Raw genomic sequence first — 9,863 nt, 5'->3', positions numbered from 1 at the left:
GCTTTTTATGAACAACTCCAAGAGGAAATCATGGCAAAACGAAGTTCACATAATTAATGGGTTTGATTGTATTTTGGATGTAGCTTAGGCCTTTATGTATTTTGTAGTGGCTTATGTAAGCCTTTAAGTATTTTGGTTGTAGGCCTTTAAGTATTTTGGTAGTAAACTTTTAAATTTATGGTATTTTGGTAGTATTTTGTAGTGCCTTAAAATTTATAGTATTTTGGTAGTAAACCTTTAAATTTATTGTTTATCTTGTTTTGCTTTGATAGAAATGAGAGCAAGTTGTTGTTGTTTTCTTTGAGTTGTTGTTGTTCTTTGCTAATGCTTTGATAGAAATTAGAGCAAGTAAAATTTAAAGTATTTTATAGTATTTTGGTTATATTCAATTTGTTGTGGCTTATGCGTAAATTGGTTATATTCAATATGTCACTTGACTTTTTAATCTTGCATCTATAGTAATAATTGTTTTTCAATTGTCTTGAAGGTTGCATCCATGAATCGCTCTTTGTTGTACAAGTTGATTCTTGATGACTCAGATGAGGATGAGATAATCGAATAACTTGTTATGGAAACATCACAACCTAAACGTCGTCGCTCTATTCGACGTAATCATTTGGCAGGAGGCCATGAGAGACTTTTTCTTGATTACTTTGCTCCCACGCCAGTATATCCATCCGCTTTATTTCGTAGGAGATTTCGGATGAAGCGTTCTCTTTTTCTCCGTATTCAATCTAAGGTAGAAGCTCATGACTCTTACTTTGTCCAAAAAAGAAATAGTGCCAACAAACTTGGTTTATCTTCATTACAAAAGATAACTGCTGCACTTAGAATGCTTGCGTATGGAGTATCGGGGGATTTGCTAGATGAATATGTGCGGATTGGAGAAACTACTGCATTAGAAAGTTTGAAAAAATTTGTTACTGCGGTAATTGATGTTTTCTCTGAGGAATACTTAAGAAAGCCAAACAATGAAGACATTGCTAGACTGTTAGCTCATGGCGAACGCTAAGGTTTTCCAGGTATGTTAGGTTCAATTGATTGCATGCATTGGAAGTGGAAAAATTGTCCATCTGCATGGAAAGGTCAATATTGTGGTCATATTCGTGAGCCTACTATTGTTTTGGAGGCAGTAGCATCATATGATCTTTGGATATGGCATGCATTTTTTGGGTTACTTGGGTCAAATAATGATATTAATATGTTAGAGCGGTCTCATGTATTTAATGAACTTGCTGAAGGACGTGGTCCTGCTGTACATTACTCAATCAATGGTCATGACTACACAATGTGATATTACCTTGCTGATGGTATATATCCAAAGTGGGCAACATTTGTGAAAACAATACCATCTCCACAAGGACCTAAGCAAAAATTATTTGCAGCAACCCAAGAGGCGCATAGGAAGGATGTTGAGCGTGCATTTGGAGTGCTTCAAGCACGTTTCGCAATTGTCCGTGGACCTGCACTCTTTTTCCATCTTGAAACACTCCAAAAGATCATGAAAGCGTGTATAATTCTCCATAACATGATTGTTGAAGATGAACGGGATGATAATGAAGTGGTAAACTTGGATTATGAACAAATTGATGGAGTGGATAATCCTCCTATGCAAGTGTTACATGAACAAAATGATGAATTTCTGTCATGCATTGAGAGGTATGGACGCATTAGAGACCGAGACATTCATTTTCAACTCCAGAAGGACCTTGTTGAACATTTATGGCAATTGCATGGCGAGTCGTAGGAACTTGTGCGAGTGTGTGAGTTTTATTGTAATTTAATTTGAGTTATGTATGTGAGTAATCTATGGACTACATTGTTCCAGCTATAATATGTGTTTTATTTTATATGTTTTATTATAAAGTTCCTCTATTTCATAATTTAGTTTGAGTTTTGTATATATATAATTTGAAGTTAAAATAAAATATTATTGTTACGCTATCATGATGATTGAGAAATTGTTTTAGTAAAAAAAAAAAAATGTATAAGTATAATTTGGGCGGTGGTGGAAGGGTTGGTGGCGGCGGCAGCCGCGGTGGTGGAAGAATCGGTGTTGGTGGTAGTGGTGGCGGTGGCTGCAGCGGTAGCGACTGCGGTGGCGGTGGCAGTTGCGGTGGTGGAAGAATCGGCGGCGGCGGCGGCGGCGGCGGCGGCGGTGGTGGCAGCGGTAGCGGTGGCGGCAGCGATTGCGGTGGCGGTGGAAGAGTCGATGGTAGCGGTTGCGGATAGTTGTGATGGTTGTTTATTGTAATGAATATATTATTTTATTGTAGTTGATATATTATTTTATTGTGATGTTTATATTATTTTATTGTGTTGAAAGCTAAAATAGATCCACTGCTGCAGCATGTTTTGTAAAGTGAATAGGTAAAATAGATAAAGTAACTTTTGGTGGAGCTAAAAAGCTAAATTTTTAACTCCACTGCTGTGGATGCTCTTAACCTTAAGAGAAACTTTGTATCACTTTGAGCGACATAAAGATAAAGTTGGTTTGTGCTCAAACAAATTGGCGACCTCAATGGGAACGCATTCTGGTAACGAGTCGTTGAATGAGAAAATTCAACTAAAAGCATGGGTCTAGATGATATCTTTGAGAAACGTGCGAGACATGGGTCTAGGTGGAGAAATGTGCGGAATCTATGGCAAAAATCATAGCAACTGCGCTTGTAAATTACTTTGGCAATGTGAAGAAAAAATGCAGCTATAGAGAATCGAATTAAAGAAAATATCGCTATATTGAACCAACTTAAATATTCAGGTGATGGCTTTGAGTCATACGAAATTTATAGAATAAATTTCACCATTCAAAAGTTATATGAACGAAGAGAGATGCTATGGAAATAATTCTATGAAGTAACTCGATGTCAAGACCAAAATAGAAGTGGTCGATCATCAAAGTATGAAGAATAGATTGAGGAAAGATCCACTAACACTCAAGAATTAGAGTTTGGAGGGCATGAAATGCCATATGATTCTAATCCTGAAGAGTATGATTTTAGTGGACAAGAAATTGTTAACAAAGGCCATGATCATTCCGTTGAAATTGATGCCAATTTATAAAAGATGAGTTGAGTGATGAAAATTTCATTGAGGATCTAATTGAAGAATTAAACTTAGGTCGTGAAGTGCCTCATGATTTTAATATTGAGAAATGCAATTTTGAATGGCAAAATGTAATTTTGAAGTGCAGGAGTAGAAGCATCAATGCGGCTGAAACAACTATGGTTACCAGCACTATGTGATAGGCCGTGCGATCTAGGTTTGATTGTCGATTTGTTGATGTTTGATCAGTGATTAATAGTAGCTTTGTATGCAGTACCATGGTATAGATGGTGGTAATTGTACCATAGATCTATGCGATTGGCAATGGTGGATGCTGTGATTTGATTCATTGATTGTTGATCAATTGATGTTTGATTTGGGTTGATTTGTTTGCTGGCGTTGGATTTGGCTTGCGTGGGAGGATGATCCCCTCCACCAAGAAGTTAAGTAAGCCAGAGATGTAGGGCCTGTGAAGCCTGAGGTAGGCATGAGATGTTAGGCTCATGTAACAACCCAAGAAATGCCTGAGATGTCGGGCCTGGGCCTTGGCCTAAGGTATTGGTCTGCGAAAGGTTCTCGTGATGAGGATAAATGGAAAGACCCGCTAAATTTGGATCCACTACGCCTGAGCAAAAATTACGAAAACCTACTAACCCCAGGTAAGGTCCCACCCGATTATTCTTGACCTAGAAAGCCGCCAAGGGAGGAATCACCTAGAAAGCTATCGAGGGAGGAATTACCCAAAATACAGCCGAAGGGCCAAGAAAATTGGCATGCAATCCAAGCAATAGTCACATTTGCATTAATTAGGTGTTCTTACTTAATGCATGCTGCATATAATGATGAATGATTGGCCTGAACAATGTTAGACACCCCAAAAGTCCATTTTTGTCATGAAATTAAGGGAGAAGATACTTGATGGGGACAAAGATCTGCTGACATCCAGCTTGGTAATCCATTGAGTAGAAGGATGACCTAAGGGTATACATAAACCTATTCTCACTTATTGAGAGCATTCACATCAAGAATGTTAAAATTTCGCTTTTAACAACTTAAAACACTACTTGATCTATTTTAACAACTCACTTTACAATACATCCAATATCAAATGTTCTATTTTTATAGCAACTCATTTAAAATAATATAAACAGCTCATTTAAAATAATATAAACAACTCATTAAAAAAAAAAAAAAATCAACACAAAAACCAACAGTAATAGCCATCTCTACTGCCCTATCGGCTACAACCACAAACCACACCAGGCACAACCACAAACCACGGTAGAAAAAAGATAATAATAAAATAAAATCCAGCTACCAACAACATTCCTCTTCCACTTCTCAACCCGCAAACCAACCAAAAAAAAAAATAAATAAACCCACAATCCAACCACCGCAAACCTTCCTCTTCCACTTCTCAACAACAACCATAAACACAACACAACCATTAACAGAAATCAAACCACCCCAACAATGCCACCATGACCCAACCACCCAAATTGGGCCATCGAAGCGTTGTCATCATGACCAAACCATCCAAATCGCTATGACCCATGACCCAACCATTTAAATCAAACCAATAACCACTGCTCCATGACCCACAAATCAATCTGACTAGCAAAACCCACTAAAAAACTGGATCAAAACCCACAAAGAGAGGAGGAGATAAACTATTTGAGGTCAGGTAGGGGAGAAGGGGAGAGAGGGTTGGCCGAAGGCAACTGGGAGAGGGGATGGGCAAAAGCGAGAGGCTTCAATCATGAGAGAACTCTGTGGGTGAGAAAAAAATTTTAGGGGAGAAGCACGTGTGTAATGTTTTCAGAGAATAAAATATTAGTTTTTTTTTTGAGTTTTAGATATAGAAAGTTGCTAGAGAGTAGCTCACTGTAGTTGAAATTCAAATTTATTTCTTTAAGTTTACCTTCTTTGATGTGGGGGTGTTTTTGGTGATTTTGTTGCTAAATAGCAAAATAGCATTTATCACACCTTTGGTGTGAATGCTCTAAGGGTGGAGGAGGAAAAAGGGAGAGAGAGAGAGTAAAAGTGTCCTTGCTTAGGCTTATCTTGCTTGCAATCACGGCAAAAGTTCAATTATGTTATATGGATATACAAGATCTTCATTTCAACCCTTGATCTTACTTGTTCAATCTTTCCATTGTGGATTACCCCTTTCATCAACAAATTAGTTGTGACAATTAAATTCATAAAACCTCAATGGCTTCCATCGTTTTTGACCCCCACAGGTTGACATGGGTTTTGGGAAAAAAAATTGTTGCTTGGAGAGAGACCAAATAATTATTTAAATAAATCAGAAGTAGGGTATTAGTCTGATGTACATGCATTGGAAAATTGACTTGCTAAAATAAAAAAAGTAGATTTTTTTTGGGAAGGGGGGGGGGGGGTGTAAATTTGACTAAACATTTGTTAAGGTTGATGTAAATGCCATAAGTGATCAAAAGCCGACATCATTTGTGATACCAATAATTAAAACAACTTACCAAGATAATCTAATGATTTCCTTTTGTTTTAGTTTTTTTAAATGCTATCAATTAAAGATTCAGTTGATCACGCTTAGGTCTAATTGAGTTCAATTGATAAAAATTTTTTGTAATCAAATAAGATATTTGAAGTTTAATCTCGCATGCACTAAAAATCAATTGATATATTATTCTGATGATAAAAATAAATCATTATAGAATGAACACTCTATAATTTTGAAATATTATTTATCTATTAAAAAAAAAAAGTACAAAGATCCAATGGATCACGCTTCTTGTTTTCTTTTTTCTTTCTTTTTCCTCTATCTCTTTCTCTTCTAGTCTAAATGTCCCAAATTTCTAAACTTTCAATAAAAAAAATCATGTCATTAAAGTGTCACATGTCTTTCTAGATATTTAGACACGTGCCACTACCCTACTCCTCCTAACAATCTTTTAACCACAAGTTACAATCAAACTTTAAACCTAGGATGGGTATCATTGAAGTTAGGCCAAATTGACGCAAGAAAGCATCAATTTCTCTCCGGAAAGTAATTAAATACTATCATTATTGACTTATTAATGCTGCCGTTATTAATTAATAATAGTATTTAATTACTTAGGTGAACACGTGGCAAGTTTTTATTAGTGGAGTATAGAATGAAGCAGGAAAAGTGAGACAGAAGATTTGGACTCTTCACACTGGCAATTGTAACGTAGTGTGCCGCCACTCCACCATGTCCCTTAAGATTATCTTTCCTGTACCAACCCGAACAAACAACAATTATAAAATGAAAAAAAAAAAAAAAAAAAAATCGCAGCGATAACATCAACAAAATCTGCAAACAAACAAAATGCAAAGCCGCAAAAAGACAAACACCGTCAACGTTCTTGTCTGTGAAGAAAAAAAAAACTCACATTTTTACGAATTTGGAGGTGTTTTGTTTCGTGACCCATGTGATGAAACCAAACAGATATGGCTCATAAGAAACAAAAACTAGAGTTATCCATCTAAAATTATTTACGGATTTATACCTGGATCTTATTAATTATAAGAAATAAAATAAGAATATGATTAAGAGTTAAGCAAGAACAAGGTCATAAAGTAAGGTGGAACCGACCTTCACCAAATACCTCAAAATAAAAATGTGTTTGGATAGAGATTATTGTGGCTGCGTTTTTTGAACTTTTTTTCTTTTTTTTTTTTTTTTTTTTTTTTTTTTTGCTGCTGGAGGACAAAGTGATCAGCGTGCACGTACTGTGCACGTACTGTTCATATACTTTTTTAGTAATTTTTTATTAAAAATAGGTCTTGTAGTACTATTTACACATTTAAAATTTATTTTGTTACAGTATTTTCATTTTTCAGCAATAAGTTCTATTCGAACGGACCTTAAGTATTACTGGTTGGTGTTGGTTTTTTTTTTTTTTTTCCAAATATTTAGTTTTTGCAATAAATATTAGTGAAAAGCCTATGTCTAAAATTATTTTGTTATGTAGTCTCTTTTAGATCTCAACTTTTGAGTAAACATTTGAATCATCTAATTGAAAATATCACATCAAGCAATTTACATCTATTTGAAATTGAGATTATTAAACTTGATTTTCACTTGAAATTCGGGCTTGCTAAACTCAAGTTCCGAAAGGAGCTGCATACTTAAATAAATTCGGGCAGAGACTTTTCAATAATATCTTTTTGCAAAAACTAAGTAGTTGGCAAAAAAAGGCCATGTTGAGGGGATAGTCAGGGATGATTGGGGCAATTGGGCTATTGCATTCTCTCTTACTATTGACATTACTATAGTATTATAGCGGAACTTTGGGCAATCTGCATTGCTTTACTTCTTGCTAAGGCCAATGGATAATATATTAATATACTCAAATGAGTCAAATCCAACAAGAAACAGATTTGCATTTAGTAACAAAATGGCTGAATTCCAATACTACTATTTTTCCTTTTGCTCTTTACAAACTCAAACTTTGGTTGTTGGTACCTAATGCGCCAGCCAACATGGAATAATCATATCTACTGATAGGCAAATCCAATATTTGATAAACTAGCTGATATAGGAAGGAAACAAATTACAAATGCAACGAGAGATTTTAAATGACAAATGCCCAACCTTTTTGATAACTTTGTACATTTGGGACAAGATGGGGGGTTGGTCATCTGCGTACTTCCTAAATTTTGTTTTAGGTGTATTTAATGTTTTGGACAGTTTGTGTTGTTTGGTGTGTATTCACAATTTTGAAACTCATTGTAGTTTTTTATCTGCTTTATATATAATATAACCTCATTCTATGCCCCCCCCTTTCCTTTTTATGTGTATATCATAAGGATAATAAATTGGGGGGGGGGGGGTGGTTCTCGAGAGGGGGATTATGAGTGTTGTAACTATGTAAAGTCGAAGAATTCAATACAAAAAATCTTGTTGTGTTATTTATTTATTTATTATAGGATCTTGTAGTGCTATTGGTTTCACTAGGTTCCAATTTTTCGCAATGAGATTGTATTTATTCCCATAAAGTTATTCTTGCATTTTCCTAATTTATTGCAAATTCAAGTTATAGGCATAAACTTGAGCGTTGTAATCATGGTTTTAAAAACCGGACTGGGGGCAAAATCAGATTTACCTCCGGTTATCGGTTTTGGCCGATTTTTGACCAGTTTTGGGCATTTTTACCAGACTAGTACCTAGTTCCCAGTTGAGCCGGTCAAAACCAGCTGGTTTAGTCCGGTTTTTAAAACCATGGTTGTAATCTCTATTTTATTAGAGGATTGGTTGGATATGTCTTTGGTTTTTTCCTTCTAGACTAAAGGGGTTTTCCATGTTAATTTGGCTAGTTCTTGTGTGATTGATTTTCTTGGTACTTGCATGATTTTTATTTTCACTTTTGCATAGGGTTTCTTAATTTAGGGTAAATTATACTTTTGATGCTTCTAATTTGGGGTAAGTTCAATTTTAGTCTTTCAAGGTTCAAAAAGGGAACAATTTCCATCCATCAACAGTATCAGTTTAATTATGATCCTTTAAATATGTGGTGGGTTCAATTCTAGTCCCTTGAATGTGTGGTTGGTTTGAGTTTGGCCCCTATATATAAAATGGGGTGCCTTAGCATCCCATTAGTCACATGAACAAAAAAATAGATTGAGGGACCAAAGTGTTCCCCTTTTGAAATTTCAAAGATGAAATTTGATCTTTTTAGATTTGTGGAACCAAAATCATTCTAGTACCAAATTTTAGGGACCAAAAGAATAATTTATCTTTCTCACATTGACATTAATTTAGTCTAACAAAATAGTGTCAAAAATTACGCTGACTCAACAAATAACCCACTAAAGTTCTGACTAAACTATGTGAGACTAGTTTTGAAACATTGTTGTTGAAGTTTTTACTTTTTACGTGAGTAGTCTTTTTAGATTATTTTCCCTCTACTTATGTTGAAGTAAAATATTTTTAGGTACTTGGTATGACAAGTAAAAGTTTTCAAACAAATCACCAAAATTGGTGGCTCAATCATCAAAGTTGCTGGTGCTGGAGGTCCAACAACTAGACACGAGCAACCGCCGCCTAAGTGGTGTCTCTAGCCACCAAACCTCCAGCATTAGTGGTAGGAACAATGTCTCCAATGATCAAATCTCTAGCATTAGCCGCTACAATGACAACTCTGATGACTAGATGGCCGATGTCGTTCGTTGGAATGGCAGCGTTTGCCACTGGACTTCAGCATCAGTTATTGTCATTTTAGCAACTAAACCCCCGACATTAGTTGTTGGAGCGGCGGGCTGGGCCATCGACTAGGGACCTAGCCACCAAATGGGTTAAGGGAAGTCATGGTGTGCTTTTGTAAGATGTTTTATCAAAATTTTAGACGTAAAACATTTTCCAACTTTTTATAAAGAATTTTAAAGTCAACAGTAAATATTTTACAAGTTTGATCACATTTTACACACAAACAAACACCTGAAAATAAGAAAAATTTTCAAAAAATATTTTACTTTAAAGCAAACGGAATGTGTCTTTTTGTGAAAACTATAAAATATCATAAATACATAAATTTATTTTTTTATAAAACAATTGAAGCTTGTAATCAAAAGAAGACAATAATCATATATTATACTATATAATAAAAGCTGAGCTTAGAAGTCAAGATTGCGTCAAATTTCTTCACAAAATTTCAATTTTTTAGATAAGAACATACAGCTTATTTGTTCTTATCAACAACTACTTTATCACTTCATTCATTGATTTGAGTTAAACTTCCAAAGCTGGGAAAAAAAAAAAAAAGCAATGTGCATATCAAAATATGGATAAGATAGCTAATTTACTTGGGCCAGGA

General features: G+C 35.2%; 1 pseudogene; it reads left to right on the top strand.

Moving 5' to 3' along the window:
• Window positions 1-568: 568 nt before the first annotated feature.
• Window positions 569-1,747, top strand: LOC142629016 (uncharacterized; annotated as a pseudogene).
• The last annotated feature ends 8,116 nt before the right edge of the window (window positions 1,748-9,863 follow it).

The sequence above is a fragment of the Castanea sativa genome, chromosome 3 (genome assembly GCF_040712315.1).
Source record: "Castanea sativa cultivar Marrone di Chiusa Pesio chromosome 3, ASM4071231v1".
Lineage (NCBI taxonomy): Eukaryota > Viridiplantae > Streptophyta > Magnoliopsida > Fagales > Fagaceae > Castanea > Castanea sativa.
Note: the sequence above shows the minus strand (reverse complement) of the source record. Positions and strands in the feature narration are given on the sequence as shown.